Raw genomic sequence first — 8,318 nt, 5'->3', positions numbered from 1 at the left:
ACTGATTGTTAAGACTGGTTTAAGGGGATGGATGGTTCATTAAATCTGGAGATTCAGATTCAGAACTGAATATCTCATCTACAGGCTTGTTGTCCTAATTATAATAGTTTCCTCGGGTTTTTAATTAAGAGGCCATACCAAGAGGAAAGAGAACATTTTGAGGGTTAAGAGACAAACCTTAAGAGGTATATGCCATCAAAGTTCGTCAGCATATTGTCTTTTTAGACCAGCTATGTAGTCATGGTATATATTTGATAGAGCAGAATTCTGTCTTCAACTTCTGACATAGTAAAACTTTGTGGCCATTAAGAAGATGTGATGGAAGTGGGGTTGATTTAAATACATTCAAACTGTCAAGCATTGCATTCCAGCCTGGGCTTGGTAGATTACTAATGTCTGCAAGCTTTCATACCTTTCATATCTTTCTACGGAGCTTAATTGTTGCAGAAAGTTTCAGGTTTTGCAGTCTTTTGAAATTTATAGTTCAGACATTACCACTAAAAACTAATGTTGTTCTACACTGCTGTCTCTCAGCCATGACCATTAAGGTAGTTATGACAGTGTCATTGTTTACAATAATGTCCTCTCACTCAGTCTAAGAAGGAAAAAAATCTGCCCATGACACCTGGCATGCTGAAGGCTGCAGCCAGTGTTTCTATTCCTCAACACTTGCCACAGAGACCACTTGCTTACTAATTTTAACACACAACCCACATTTTTTTATCTATCATTAACAGTAACAAAAGGATCTCAAGTCTACAAAATAACGAGTATCAGCAACATCATATTCATTCAAGTTAGATTCACTTTATATACTTCCCCCTGTCTATTACGTTGTTGACATCATGTCAAAATAATGGGTAGGTACAGGAAAAGAAGACAGCTTCCAAGATGCGATGACATATTCTAGACAGCGTCAAACTGCTGAGGGTGTCTATTAGAGTAAAATAGCTGTGATATTATTAGAAACAATTCATTATACGCTATCTAATTAACTGAGCAGTTGGAACTTAAATTATTTTTCAGTTCCAAATTATCTGTAATTAATGAGTGTTTCTAGAGAACAATGATAGCTTTTCTTTTTGACCATAAAAGACAAAACCCGGAAATGAACATAAGTGTTGTGTAGTGGTGGGATTGAAAAGTTTATAGAAACTTCACTATGCTTCTTTATTTATTTATTTAGAGTCTTTGCATTCTGAACATTTTGAACTTTGAAATTTTTCAAACTGTCAAAAATATTTCACTGAGAACTCAGTGGAGAAAGAGGACTACCAGCACATATCTCAGAGATAGTTGGGAAGGACCGATAAGATATTTTTAAACACAAAAGGAATAGCATATTGGACTGATGACTATCATTTGAGTCATGTTGTCATCAGAATGATCTATAAAAGTGGCACAAAGGCTTGAAACTGTCGCCAGAAGAAGTAGCCTATAGGCGAGCAGCTATTATTGGTCATGGCTTCTGTCACACTCCCGAATGTTGTTAGAACTCAGGACTTGTTTATGAAAAATCCAGTGAATCTTTATAGTGGGGAGTTTTTTGCTAGAATTATATTCTGGTGTTACTGCAGATTTATTTAGCACCTGCTTGTGTCCGTCTGTCAAGTTTTATGATGTGACATGAGGCGACATGTCCATATGGTGTTGGTGTTTGTACGTGAAGGAAGAAAAAAAAAAAGAAAACAGGATTGTGACAGTCAGAATCGCTTTCACAAATACGCCTCACGGTAATGTTAATGCAACTTCTCCACACGTTTTAAACTGTCCAAGTTACTTGCTTGTGGTGGCAGATTTGTCTCCCAGCATCTAGATTGTCAGCTAAAAGGATTTAATATTGTATATGTATATGAAAAATATATGTGGTAAATATTCTATACAGGACGAAAGTAAAATATTCTCTTCAGTTATGTTTTTGAGGTCCATCAAGACTTACAGTGCACAAATCATGAGAACAAAGGGAAAGGCTCTGTTTCTAATTAAAATTTCATGACTTTAAGTTTTAAAAAACCTTTCACTGCATTTTTCAGCATCACATGGTACAACATACCAAGTTCAGCATAAATAGAACACAAACTATATTATATTCAATATATAATATTAAACAAACTTTCATAGAACACATCTCAGCTATTTAATGCTCTTTTTCAACACATAACATTTATTTCTTCCTGTTTGAACTAAAAATAGCTGTACCTGACATAAGGGTTCCTCTGTGTTTAAGGTGAGTGTTGGCAGGTGGACCGCAATGTTATTTTACACATGCATACATGCAATGCGGTAGCCTTTACTGCAGTCACTGTGTAGAATAGTCCATATATTTTAGCGGCAGCTGGTAAATGCATATCTCATTGTGTTTCTCCTGTTTCCTTGAATCTGCTGAGCAAAGAAGTGGGATGCCTCGCATGCTCAAGATTATTATACAGTTAAAATTTAACAGGTGTAACCTTTTTTGTGGACACAAAACCTTTGAATGTGCCTGTAGTTTCCTGGTATTGTGTTTTCAGATAGTTCTTTAGTTTGGGTCTCTCCAGGCTTTGATTGCTTTGAACACAACTCATGTACTCTGTTTTTTACTAAGAAAAGCAAGAAAAAAAAAAAAAAAAACAGCTGGCAAATTCATGAATGATTAAAAGCTACAGCTATTCAAATGATGCGGTACAGTGGATTGCTTACATTAGCATTCTATTAGTTTTTAAAGACCGCAGAAAGACACTTTCAAATAAACTTGTCATGGCTGTGTGCAGGCAGGCAGAGAGGAAGGACCCAAAATGCAGGACTCACAAAATCACAAATCAAATCACTTTTTATTGTCACATCACATGTGCAGGCACACTGGCACAGCACATGCGAGTGAAATTCTTGTGTGCGAGCCCCACAAGCAACAGAGATGTGCAAACACAACAACACAAACGAGCAAAATACAAGAATGGCCAACCTGAAACTAATAAATATATGTACAATATATAATAGTGTATGCATTTCTGGATGTGTATACTAAATATTTTCCTACGTGTGTGTGTGTGTGTGTGTGTGTGTGTGTGTGTGTGTGTGTGTGTGTGTGTGTGTGTGTGTGTGTGTGTGTGTATACACATTTTTACAAATTAAATAGTAAAAAAATAAAATAATAATAATAATAATAATAATAATAATAAAATATATAAAATATACAGAGTTGAATATGTGCAAAACAAGTGGCATTTATATACAGTATGGAGTGCATAATGTTAAAGTTCCAGTAGTGAAGCTGAGGTTTCTATGACGTGTTCAGCAGTCTGATGGCCTGATGGAAAAAGCTGTCTCTCAGTCTGCTGGTACGGGACCGGATGCTGCAGAACCTCCTTCCTGATGGAAGCAGTCTGAACAGTTTATGGCTGGGGTGACTGGAGTCCTTGATGATCCTCCCCGCTTTCCTCAGGCAGCGCTCATGGAGGCAAAAATGAACTCGGAATAAACTGCTTTATTGCAGGCTGCTGATAGAACAGAAGACTAACTAAACTGGAAAATACAAACTAACAAACAAGCAAAACAGGTAGCAGAACACACAGCGTAAACTGAAGGTGATTAGACATTAACGACGCGACAGAGAACAAAGGAAACACAGGGCTTATATACACAGGGGAGTAATCAGGGAATGGAAAACATGAGGGAGACACAGCAAGAAACAATTTACAAGGATGCAGACAGACACTGAACTTAACCTAGAATAATAATCAATAATATAGAAACATACCAAAATATAAGAAACTGAAAAAGCTGGGTCAAAATGACCCAGAACCGTGACAAAACTCATACTTCAGTCTCTATTACTCCCTGATGTATCCATTCCTATTTTTCTTTAGTGATACTCACTCCTGAAATCATTAACAGGCAAATGGATCAGTGAATGTGCTTGTACACCAGGGTTTTTAATAGTTTTGCAATTTTCATTAGTTTTTTTAATTTTATTTATTTTAATAGGTAATAAAATAATATCACTACAGTAATCAAATATGACAATTTTTTCACCTCAGCATAATGTAACTGGTAGTAAAAATTGCTCCTTGTCTCGGCAAACCTCTGACAAATTTTGCCTATGGATACAAAGTTTATAGTGGTTCTGATGCTGCAGCTTACACTCCAGTATTTTGTTGGCAATGTATCAACTTTGAATTTATGTAATGAAGCACCTCCTAAATCTGAAATATATTTCTGCTGAATTAGCCATAAACAAGCTTTGAGCTTGTTTAGCAATTCACTTGAACCAAAATTACGAACACCCGGTGCTGCAAGAGTTAATGGTCTCATTGGGGCCAAGATATATGTTTTATAGTTGCCTGGTATCAATGGTTGTTCATCTGCCCTAATTTTTAAAATTTCAGGTTATATGTGTAATGGTGAAATGAGGTATTTTAGTATTGGCTTGACTGCAGATATCTAAAATAATGAAATGGGTTTGAAAGCTAATAAACATGGGTTTGGATATTTTAAGTGCAGTGCCTTAAAGGATGCATATACTGAACAACCACACAGTGCACTTCATAAAAATACACACATAAATACACAATAAAACAGAAATTATAACCCTGATTTTGAATATAAAAACCCCAATACTGCTAGATCGTTGTCTACCACGCGTCAGTGAGAGTCAAGCTACAGCTCGAGCTAAGTCAAGCGTCTATTTGTGAATATTGTTACTCATTCTTATTTCCTTGTCTACAGACCTCCTGGATTACCTCCCCTGTGTGAATCTGTGTATCAAGTGTGAGGAAAGGAACCGCGGTCGAGTATGTGGAAAGTTGGAGAGCAAGTGATTCCCCGTCCCTTACATTATTGTATATAGCACTGCCCTGCACTTCATGTATATACACCTGGTGAACTCTGTGAATAAATCTTTGTGTTCAGCTGATTCAGGAGTCCTGCATTTGAGTCCCCCGCATTGAACCTTAACAGTTCTTTGCTTTGGCTGTATGTTTAGTTATATGTTTTTCCATGTTGTCTGACCAAGGTGTCTCATGTCCCCTTCCTGTTTACATGCCTCCTCCTTGTGCTCTGTTTCATGTCTCCCCTGTTTGTTATGTTTGTCCGTGTATGTTTCTTCATCCCGTCATGTCTCGTCCCCTCTTCCCACATCCCCTGTGTTTAAATCTCCCTCTTTCTCTCCTGTTTTCTCCCTCTGATTCTCCCTCGCTCTCTAGCTATCTTGTGTCAAGCTTGCGTGTCCCAGGTTACGTCTCCCCTTGTTTCCTGTTTCATTTTAAAAGTCTTGTGTTTCCATGTTCAGTGTGTTTAGTTTTGCTTTCCCTGTGGCGTCATGTTCAGTTGGGTCAGCTGTGTTCCCCATGCATTTCCACTTCCCTCATTACCCTTCTGTGTATTTAAGTCCTGTCTCACTTTGTTTAGCATTAGGTTGTCTGTTATTCTCACCTCATGTTCCATGGATGTCATGTTTCTCTAGTCTCTGTATTCTCGTGTTCTTGCCATGTTCATGTTTAGTTTTACGGTTATTGTTAGAGCTTTTCCATGTCCCGTCTTAGTTTTTTCCCAGTTTTGGTTATCCTTTAGTTTTTCACCTTTGTTCGCCTGTGCTTTTGTTTTTGTGGTAGTTATCAGCCAAAAATGAATGCCTCGCTTTTTGTTAAACTTTAGTCCTGTCCCTCCTGTATCTGCTTTTGGGTCTGTTCCTCAGACACATCGGCCATTCCAGCCATGACATCCTCCAGGATTTTCTGCTAGAGGGTAAAATTTATATGAGTGTTCAAAGACCTGAAGCAGCAAAGCAGCCGCAGGTCGTCACAGTACCGCCACCATGTTTGATTGTTGTTATACTCTTTTTTATGAAATGCTGTGTTAGTTTTATGCCAGATGTAATATGACACAAAACTTCATAAAGTTGAGATTTTGTCTCATCAGGCCACAGAATATTTTCCCAAAAGTCTTGGGGATGATCAAGACATTTTTTGACTTTGTTCCCCTTTCCAGACTGATGGATCTCACTGACTTTGTTTTCCTGTTGTTTCTTTTGAGTTTTTCATAATGTGTTGCTTTTTTAGATTTTAGAACTTCTTATCTTTGTGCAATTTCTTGATTTGACAAGTATAGCAGTAATCAGACCAAGTGTGGCTAGTTAAATTAAACTCAGATTTCCAAAAGAATGTGGTTCACAGTTAATTAATGATTTAACAGTTTTAACAACACTATACCTACATATGCCCTCCTGGCACTTGGAACTGTGCTAGGTAACGAGCTCTCACAAAGTGTCTCCATACACAAGTCAATCAACCTGATATCACATCAAACCATGTAATAGATGCACCAGTCCATGTCCGTTTGAAGACAGACGGCAATTATCAGTGCCGGAGAAGCGCCCGAGAAGACATCGCGAACACTTCCTGGCCATCCAGTGTAGATGTCAGTGAAACTGTTGGGAAGACAACATTGGAGAAACGTGAACATTTTATTTGTACTGTATAATCTGCAGATTCTGACAGAAATCTGCAGCTATCCTTTGAAGCACCGCTCCTCTAAAACAGCAATAAGGATCATTATTAGGTTATTTACATTATTATGTAAATAACAAAATAACTTAAAGCAAAAATCGGGAAACGTAAAGTCCGAAGTCTTTATATTAAGGGCCATCAGTCAAACAATACTGTTTGCTCTGGGTCTAACCAGAGCGCGCTGTGTGTGACGTCTTCTTTTGCGCATGCTTTGAGCGTTCACACTAGGGCAGCGGTCCCCAACCTTTTTTGCGCCACGGACCGGTTTATGCCCGACAATGTTTTCACGGACCGGCCTTTAAGGTGTCGCGGATAAATACAACAAAATAAAACTAGTACCGGTACCGAAAAAAGAAGATTTATTCATAACACACGGGAAAAGACCCAGGAAAACCGAGTTAACGATAAAAACCATAACAAAAAAACCGCTGAAAACCGATAAAAACCCTGAAAACCACACATTTCACACCTGAGCCTCAACTCTCGCGGCCCAGTACCAAACGATTCACGGACCGGTACCGGTCCGAGGCCCAGGGATTGGGGACCGTTGCACTAGAGCATGTTTGCTGTCGCGTTTTATTTGTAGTGTGAACAAGCAGACAAAAAAATCGGATTTGATCAAAAAATCGGAATTGAGCATTAAGACCTGCAGTGTGAACGTAGACACTCCAAAACGTGAAATGTACACGCATGCAGAAGTTGCAGTAAGTTGCAATAACTTGCAGTAACAGCAGAAGGAGATTTTTTTTCAAGCCAGCATGAAAATAATCAAGGGGAGAGCATTTAAACAGACATTATTAACACATTTACATTTACACAGTTGCCGAGCTTAATTGATTCTGACAATTACGTTGGAATGTATTTAATAAATTTTTTGTTCACTACCGACTTTGTGGCTTTAAACATATCATCTCCCTCTGCTGGTAATGCAATTTGTGCATGCGTGTCCATAGACTGGTGTATCTATTACATGTATACCATATACATTTATAAGAGTGTTTATTACATCGATACCACAGACATTCAATGTTTTCATTTGGCTCTTTGAATAACACTTAAAACAGTAGAGTTGTAAATACTGGAGCACTCAAAGCAAAAAAAAAAAAAAAGTGCTAAAGTATCATCATCAGAAATGACAAGAGAACAAATAGAATTTCTTCTGTATGAAATAATGCATCAGATGCTAAGAACAGTGACATCCTATATTTGCCATCCTTGTGTGTATCATCACTATTGTCCATTAAATTATTATTATTTAATTCAGATATGTGACGTGTTTAGCCGCTCCCATTCTGGCCTCTGAGGTTATTTTGGTATTTTCAGAAATCCACAGTACTATTTGCTCAACCATTGTGAATTATCTTGTGACACAGATTTTGGATATATGGGAATCTTTACAGATCACTTGAAGCGTGACCATTTATTAAGTTGAAAAATTGAACAAAAAACTCATAATCATTTGTTTAAAAATAAATGTGTAAAGAAAACAGAGCTTTCAGAAGGAGGACCAGTAATTAAACCTGTGGACAGAAATTCATGGGAGTTTCAGCTTTATCATGCAGGGAGAACATGAATCAATATGTACAAACATAATCTGTCAGCTGGTATTCTAGGTGACGCAAAAAGTCCTGCCATTGACCATTAGAGACCATGATTTATAGCCGTTTGGGAAATGCTAGCATTCTCCAGAAATGATGAATTACCTGCTGCATCCTTCGGAGTGGATCAATACATTGAGTTCATGGACTGGTGTTGTAGTGTGTAGTAGTTCTGCATTTACCAACTCTTCTCCATATGCTCTCATTCTTGCTCTCTGGTAAAGTGCAGTTCAGCTTA

Source organism: Rhamphochromis sp. 'chilingali' (assembly GCF_963969265.1).
Source record: "Rhamphochromis sp. 'chilingali' genome assembly, chromosome: 13".
In the NCBI taxonomy this organism is placed as follows: Eukaryota; Metazoa; Chordata; class Actinopteri; order Cichliformes; family Cichlidae; genus Rhamphochromis; species Rhamphochromis sp. 'chilingali'.
This window is presented reverse-complemented; position numbering follows the sequence as displayed.